Here is an 8,221-nt window from a genome sequence, read left to right as displayed (position 1 = left end):
AAGCTGTTGCGGCGTTGTAGACACGGTGCAGGGCAAATTATGTCAATCCAAATGTAAGAAATGAGGAAAATAAAACGACCAGAGTATAATGGCGCCAAAGAGACCGTTACAGTAGTATACAGCAATTTTAAAAAATACAGTAGTCTCTGTATGTGGGATCTAACATCACAGAAAATTCCCATGATGCAAAGGGTATTACAGTTATTTACTGCAAAGGGAATTTGCAGTATTACACTGGGTGATATACAGTAAATAATTGTGGAAATTACAGAAATGTCTAACAGTGTATAATATATATATATATATATATATATATATATATATATATATATATATATATATATATATATATATATATACACATACACACACACACACACACACATTGTAATACATTGTAATTTTATAAACACCGAAGTAATACTCGTAAGAGTATTCTGCACTTACAGAAAAGTCTAGATCAGGGATACTGAAATCTGGCTTGAGAGATCCACTTTCCTGCAGAGTTTAGCTCTCATCCTAATCAAACACACCTGAGCATGCTAATCAGTGTCTTCAGGATCATTAGAAAATCACAGGTAAGTGAGTTTGATCAGGATTGGAGCTAAACTCTGCAGGAAAGTGGATCTTGCGAGCCAGATTTGAGGATCACTGGTCTAGATGGTATTTGATAAACTTAAATTACAAACATTTTAGCAATAAAATGGCTCTTTGTCGCTAATTTCACAGCTAATAAAAACACTATAAAACTATACTTCATTTTCACACATTTTGCAGTATCATAATTGCAGCTTGGTTAACAATGATACACAATAAAAAAATATTCTGTTTGATGTTTCTTTGATTTCTGTAAATGTTATGTCTCAGGTTTCACCTGAAGCTCTTCACTGACACTGTTGTTTCCTTGAGAAACAAGTACAGCAGCTCTTTTCTCTATTGATAGTTTTCACGTGACGTCACACCCTTATAGGAGCTTTGCTCCACTGACCGCCAGCTATTTTTACGCAGTTTGCATCAAGTAATAATGTAGTAAAACACAGATATTAAAAGGTGAGATTCAGTGTTCACCTTATTGATGATGTATATTTTGAACAGGCAAGAAGATGAAGACACAATATAAATGCAATGTGCAAAGTTTCACATTAAATGGCTTCCCATAGAAAACCATTAGAAGGAAAACACTGAACCATTAAGTGGAAAATACCTTGTTCAGAAATACCTTTGTTTTATTCTTTTGAGAGGTGATCTAAATATTTGCGGCTGGGAAACAGATGAAAAACTGATACGCTTGTGCTGCAGTTCTATGGATGTTTTGCCCTCCAAGTCTACAAGCCGGTCACGTGACTGAAAACTATCAATTGAGCAGACATTTCAGCTACCTGAGCAAAAACATCTTTATATCAGACCAGTACAGCATGCACACAAAAAAGTGTGTAACTTTTAATTTTAATGTGTTATTTATATTTGATTTGACCCTTGATGCAACTAAATGAAGCACATTTTAGGTAACCTGAAAAAACCTTTTTTTACAGTGCTGTGTTAGCATACTTACCAAGAAATTCTATTAAAAATCATTTTAAAAATCTCACACAGAATAGTTCAATTCTTTATAATAATATAATATAATATAATATTTAAAAAAAAAACATTTTTAATAAATATTTTCAAAAACGTAAATATGTGAATTCTTTTACAGTTCCCCATATAGTAGAGTTTGCACACTACTTCACCTGTTTGTGAATGTAAATGAGTTTTGTTACTTATTATAAATTATATATATATATACAGTGGGGCAAAAAAGTATTTATTCAGCCACCAATTGTGCAAGTTCTCCCACTTAAAAAGATGAGAGAGGCCTGTAATTTTCATCATAGGTATACCTCAACTATGAGGGACAAAATGAGAAAAAAAAATCCAGAAAATCACATTGTAGGATTTTTAAAGAATTAATTGGTAAATTCCTCTGTAAAGTAAGTATTTGGTCACCTACAAACAAGCAAGATTTCTGGCTCTCACAGATCTGTAACTTCTTCTTTAAGAGGCTCCTCAGTCCTCCACTCGTTACCTGTATTAATGGCATCTGTTTGAACTTGTTATCAGTATAAAAGACACCTGTCCACAACCTCAAACAGTCCAACTCCAAACTCCACCATGGCCAAGACCAAAGAGCTGTCAAAGGACACCAGAAACAAAATTGTAGACCTGCACCAGGCTGGGAAGACTGAATCTGCAATAGGTAAGCAGCTTGGTGTGAAGAAATCAACTGTGGGAGCAATTATTAGAAAATGGAAGACATACAAGACCACTGATAATCTCCCTCGATCTGGGGCTCCACGCAAGATCTCACCCCGTGGGGTCAAAATGATCACAAGAACTGTGAGCAAAAATCCCAGAACCACACGGTGGGACCTAGTGAATGACCTGCAGAGAGCTGGGACCAAAGGAACAAAGGCTACCATCAGTAACACACTGCGCCGCCAGGGACTCAAATCCTGCAGTGCCAGACGTGTCCCCCTGCTTAAGCCAGTACATGTACTGAAGTTTGCTAGAGAGCATTTGGATGATCCAGAAGAGGATTGGGAGAATGTCATATGGTCAGATGAAACCAAAATAGAACTTTTTGGTAAAAACTCAACTTGTCGTGTTTGGAGGAGAAAGAATGCTGAGTTGCATCCAAAGAACACCATACCTACTGTGAAGCATGGGGGTGGAAACATCATGCTTTGGGGCTGTTTTTCTGCAAAGGGACCAGGACGACTGATCCGTGTAAACGAAAGAAAGAATGGGGCCATGTATCGTGAGATTTTGAGTGAAAACCTCCTTCCATCAGCAAAGGCATTGAAGATGAAACGTGGCTGGGTCTTTCAGCATGACAATGATCCCAAACACACCGCCCGGGCAACGAAGGAGTGGAATTTCAAGGTCCTGGAGTGGCCTAGCCAGTCTCCAGATCTCAACCCTATCGAAAATTTTTGGAGGTAATTGAAAGTCCGTGTTGCCCAGCGGCAGCCCCAAAACATTACTGCTCTAGAGGAGATCTGCATGGAGGAATGGGCCAAAATACCAGCAACAGTGTGTGAAAACCTTGTGAAGACTTACAGAAAACGTTTGACCTCTGTCATTGCCAACAAAGGGTATATAACAAAGTATTGAGATGAAATTTTGTTATTGACCAAATACTTATTTTCCACCATAATTTGCAAATAAATTCTTTAAAAATCCTACAATGTGATTTTCTGTTTTTTTTTTTCTCATTTTGTCTCTCATAGTTGAGGTATACCTATGATGAAGATTACAGGCCTCTCTCATCTTTTTAAGTGGGAGAACTTGCACAATTGGTGGCTGACTAAATACTTTTTTGCCCCACTGTGTGTGTGTGTGTGTGTGTGTGTGTGTGTGTGTGTGTGTGTATATATATATATATATATATATATATGTTTTTTTTTTATAGTATAAAGCAAAGGCATTTGAAATAAAAGAAAAATAATTGCTACTTGAAATGATACAGTGTTGCAAATAAGTCATGTTATGAATATAATATAATATACATTATTTATCATATCAAGTCAAGTTGAGCTTTATTGTCATTCCGCTACATGCGGGGCATACAGTGGAACGAAATGTCATGCATCACAGGACCACGGTGCTACATAAATACAGGAATACAGCAGTGAAGTAAAACAATATAAACCTATACACAACTATCCTACTGATAGATTTGACTATAAATATGCTATATATAAAATTATTTTTTACCTATACATAAACTAAAAAATACAAACAATATAAACTATACGAGTGCTTCAGATAAATACTGTACATGTGCGAAGAGAAACATTGTGAGTCAGCAGCTGGCTGGGGAATAGTGCAGGATATTTTATGAATCATTCAAATCTATAGCGCCTTTGCATTTGAAATGTAGTCAAAATAATTTCTAATGTAAACGACACAGTGTTGCATATAAGTCAGTTTGAAAAATGTAGGTGGAACAGAGTCTATATTTAGAATCAGTACTTCTGTGATTTGCTTATATTTAAATATGACTTAAATATAATATAATAATACTTATGAGGGACCATCACAGCTGCAATCTTAGAAGGCATCTGCATTTGTAGACGGTAAACAGCAAGGCAGCTCACTCAGCGGTGCAGAGTCTGTATTTACTTTAAGAAAAAATATAAAGCATCATTACTTCCATGAATTACTTAATATTTTAATGTAGCTTTAAATGTTTATACAAATGTAATCAATTAAACTCAACTTGAACTGCTAAGTAACATAGGGCCTTATAAAACATTATTTACATTTATATTTATTCATATAGCAGAAGCTTTTATCCAAACTGAATTACAAATGAGAAGAATACAAGCAGAACTGATTCATCCAAGATAGAAAACAATATCAGACATGTTACTAGACCAAACTTCAACAACAAGAATAGGAAGTGCATAACAGCAGATAGTAGACAATATTTTTGAGTGCAATTAAACAAAAGGTTATGAGTTAGTTAGTTAATTAAGGTTTTCGTTATTTATGCTCCACTTCCCATCAGGGTTGAGGGTTTATTTTGCGATAATGATCATCTAACTGCACACGATCCCTTATACCGAAAGCCACCGTTTCATTAAAAATAATTGCATTCAGAACATACAGTACAAAGAAAGTACAGAAAAGTCTCTCTTTTTTGTACCAGTAACTTTAGTCGTGGACTCCTGTAAACATCACTATCAATTATTGACTGATTCTAACATAAAAACCAAAATCTGCTGACATGCTTCAGAAGAAATGTGTGAACGGTGCACAACCCTCTATTTCTGCCGTACCCATGGTTCTCTGAACCTCATTTCAGTGAAATTACTTTTTCCAATCCAGGTGTGAAAACCTAATTTGGATGCCTAATTTTTGCTGAGTAGTACTCGTTCCACTGCTGTCCGGGTCATTGGCTCTGAGATCTTCAGCTATATGTAGTGCACTACGTATACAACAGGTAAAGACACACATGGATACACAAACGTCAACAAACCTTGTGTTTGAAATTGAGCTGAAAGCTGTTTGAACATCTGAGCTGCTTGCTTAATGAAAAGGAGCTTTGACTGTCTTACCGCTGTGAGCCGCACAACATCTAACAGGGATTTTGTCAATTTGTGGCTGCATTTTAACACCCCTCGGTGTTTTAAAGGAACAGAACTAAACCGTATGAATAGTTCAGAAATTGTCATTGTTTACTCACCCTCATGTTCTTCCAAACCGGTCTGACTCGCTTGCTTTGATGAAACACAAAAAGTACAGCATACAGTGTCCACACAGTTCCAAAAATTGTTACATTTATACATAAAATATAAATACTGGATGAAAAAAGTAGAAGTGAGTATTAAAACTAGTACTTAAACTGAAATAAAAAAATTAAATAAAATGCTATGTGCGTGTAGAATTTTATTTTTTATTTATATTTCAGTTTTGGTTTATTTATATATATGAAATATAACAAAGCTATAAAATAGATAAAATGTTATATAACAATAGAACAACTACATACGGTATCTATAATTTACACACATACACATACTTTTATACATACATGCATACATACTTTTCACACTACATACTTTTTTAAAGTGATTTATTAATTTGTTATGAATCATTGCTTGTTATGAATAATGTTAAGTTTTGATTTGCATCCCTCAAGTTCCAAATAATTAGTGGTTGATTAGTGTATAATAATAGTAATAATATTATATATTTATTTATTTAGATAATTAGATCACCCTCAGTGTAATTCCTTCAGATTTTTCCGTCACTGATAAAACAAATTCTGTAAATGACGGACAATTTGTAGTTAATCGACCTCTGAGATATTTTATATATATATATATATATATATATATATATATATATATATATATATATATAAACACTTATTTTGTTTACATTCGTATTTATATACTTTGTGTATATAAACAAAAACAGAATAATATATAAACTAAAAAGTCAATTTTAAAAATTAATAAATAGGCCTTTAATGCTAAAACAACACTGGTATGAAACATTCTAAAATGCCATATTTGAGACTAAGGGGGAGGGAAATATATTCAATAATGAATTAACAATGACTTCAATTTCAGTCTGTTCCTCACACAACCCAAGCCTCTTTTTTTTTTTTTTGGGCTTGACCGAGTCCTTTCCTGTTCATTTTTATTGTATGGAAAAGAGCAGCTTGGACATTCAGCAAAATGTCTCGTTCTGTGTTTCTCACATGAAAGAAATTCATACACTGAGTTCTTAATGAGTTTTAAGTGATTTTGGATTTGTTTTTCTAAGTAAAATATCAAAAATTCCTTAAAAAAAGCAACACTGTTTAAGATATAGCGACTTGTTTTCAGAGAATGTATCTTTAACACTAGTGTTTTTGTGCAGTACTGTCAGAGTTTTTTACTTTTTTAAAGTATAAACAAGAAGTCAAAAAATCTGTAAGTGCAGTAAATATATTCAAGATAAAATGTATCCTAATATAACAGCATGTCATTATACAGCGTTGCTTCAAGTAAATGATCTCATTTTAGAGAGTTTTTAGAAAATTCAACCGTAAAACAAGACAACAACACTCATTAAGAACACTTATCAGTACATAATAACCTCTAATGAAGTCTTTTAACAGTGCATTTCTTCATTAAACCAAACCAACAACTGACTAGCCATTGAAAACCTGCACTTTCTCAAAGCTGTTCCCTAATTAGTCTACGCAGACGTGTTTGATATCTCTCTTAGAAGTCGTGTGAAGATGGTAAACCACAAAGCAGAAAAAAAAACCCAAAAAGGTTTGACAGCTTAGTACAGCGAAACACAGTTTAACCTTCCACTAGACAGATCAGCTAATTAACAGCATCCACAACACACACACCATTGGTCCACAGCCATATTGAACAAGCTCCGGTGTGAAAGAATCACAGTCTCTCGGCAGGCAGAGAGGGCTTGTGTGATGAAGCGCTCTGATTGGCCGTTGCTATAACAATAGGGGAGGAGAGACAGCCAAGTGGGGGTGGAGACCCAGCATGATTATAAAATCCTTCAGAGAGACACATTTGCTTCCTGTATGTGTTTATTTTTTTATTTATTTTCTGTTATGTTTTCCCGCATCTCCTCCTGTCAGAATGCTCTCTCATGAGCAGAAGTAGGAGGGAGCACAGATAGGACGCAAGACAAACGGCTGTGCCTCTCTCTACTGCATGCACGCGTGCAATGCGTGCTGCAGACTAAATAAGACACCTCCAGTTTTGGATTATCTGTCTGGCGGTGCGCTGACTGCCTCCAGACCTGGAGGCCGCCCTCCTCCTCCTCTTTCTCCTCCCTTTCACACTGAAGGAAGAGTAGAGTAGAGACGGTCTACTGTTTGCCTCCTGCAGACTCCAGCCACTCCTGTGAGTATGCAACCGTGTCTGTGTTGTGACATGAACTGTTGTGAACTGACTTTATGACATGCTTGAGATGATGTTGACCGTGTCGTTATTTAGAAGCTGAAACTGTGTACATCTACATGTAGCAGTGGAAGGCTCTTTCCATTCAGGTTTCGCTCATCTTTCTAAACCCACACGCTGACGCGTGCTGACGCAATATATGCGGCTTTGGGGTCACGCGTGTTCAGCGGCGTGGGCTTTGATGCACACATGATTCACGGCCGGGACTATAAGTTTGCGGAGAGCGTCCTTTAAAGTGACACATTGCAATGTTTACACAACACGCCTGCTTATTGCAGCCTATCTGACAGTAGGCACACCACTCGAACGCACAAATAGAGTAGGTCAATAACATTAGTGTGAAGCAGGACCAGTGTGAAGGCACACTAGGCGGCTGGCAGTGGCTCGTTAGTGCAGAAAGGAACTATAAATAAACGAATCATGCATCTTGAAGTCAAACAGCCCACTGGCTGTGGCCGCACTCTTAAAAACAAAGGTCTATCAAAGGCGTTTTGGGCTCTTTGCAAGAGTGAAAAGTTGTCTGCATAATAATTGTTTTGGTTTCTGGATCTTGAAAGCAACAGCATGTGATGGTTTCCCACAGAACGAGCGAGTAAAAGTTGTGCTGTTTGAAAGGGTCAACAGAGAAAGCATGAATTCACAAGCAACTTGCGCAACTTTTCAGAAGGTTTTGAAAAGCTCATGTGATCATGAAGATGATCCAGTGAGGGCATGTGGAAAGATGCAAATCATCTTTATGTTTGCTTGAG

At 36.2% G+C, this 8,221-nt stretch overlaps 1 protein-coding gene across 1 annotated transcript in view; it reads left to right on the top strand.

Annotated features, from left to right (window-relative positions):
* Positions 1-6,023: 6,023 nt before the first annotated feature.
* Positions 6,024-8,221, top strand: part of cdk18 (cyclin dependent kinase 18) — a 74,992-nt gene continuing 72,794 nt past the window's right edge. The window contains exon 1 of the mRNA XM_058790581.1: positions 6,024-7,415. The gene's annotated coding sequence lies outside the window, so the exon portion shown is untranslated. The remainder of the gene's footprint in view (positions 7,416-8,221) is intronic.

The sequence above is a fragment of the Onychostoma macrolepis genome, chromosome 11, assembly GCF_012432095.1.
Source record: "Onychostoma macrolepis isolate SWU-2019 chromosome 11, ASM1243209v1, whole genome shotgun sequence".
Lineage (NCBI taxonomy): Eukaryota > Metazoa > Chordata > Actinopteri > Cypriniformes > Cyprinidae > Onychostoma > Onychostoma macrolepis.
Note: the sequence above shows the minus strand (reverse complement) of the source record. Positions and strands in the feature narration are given on the sequence as shown.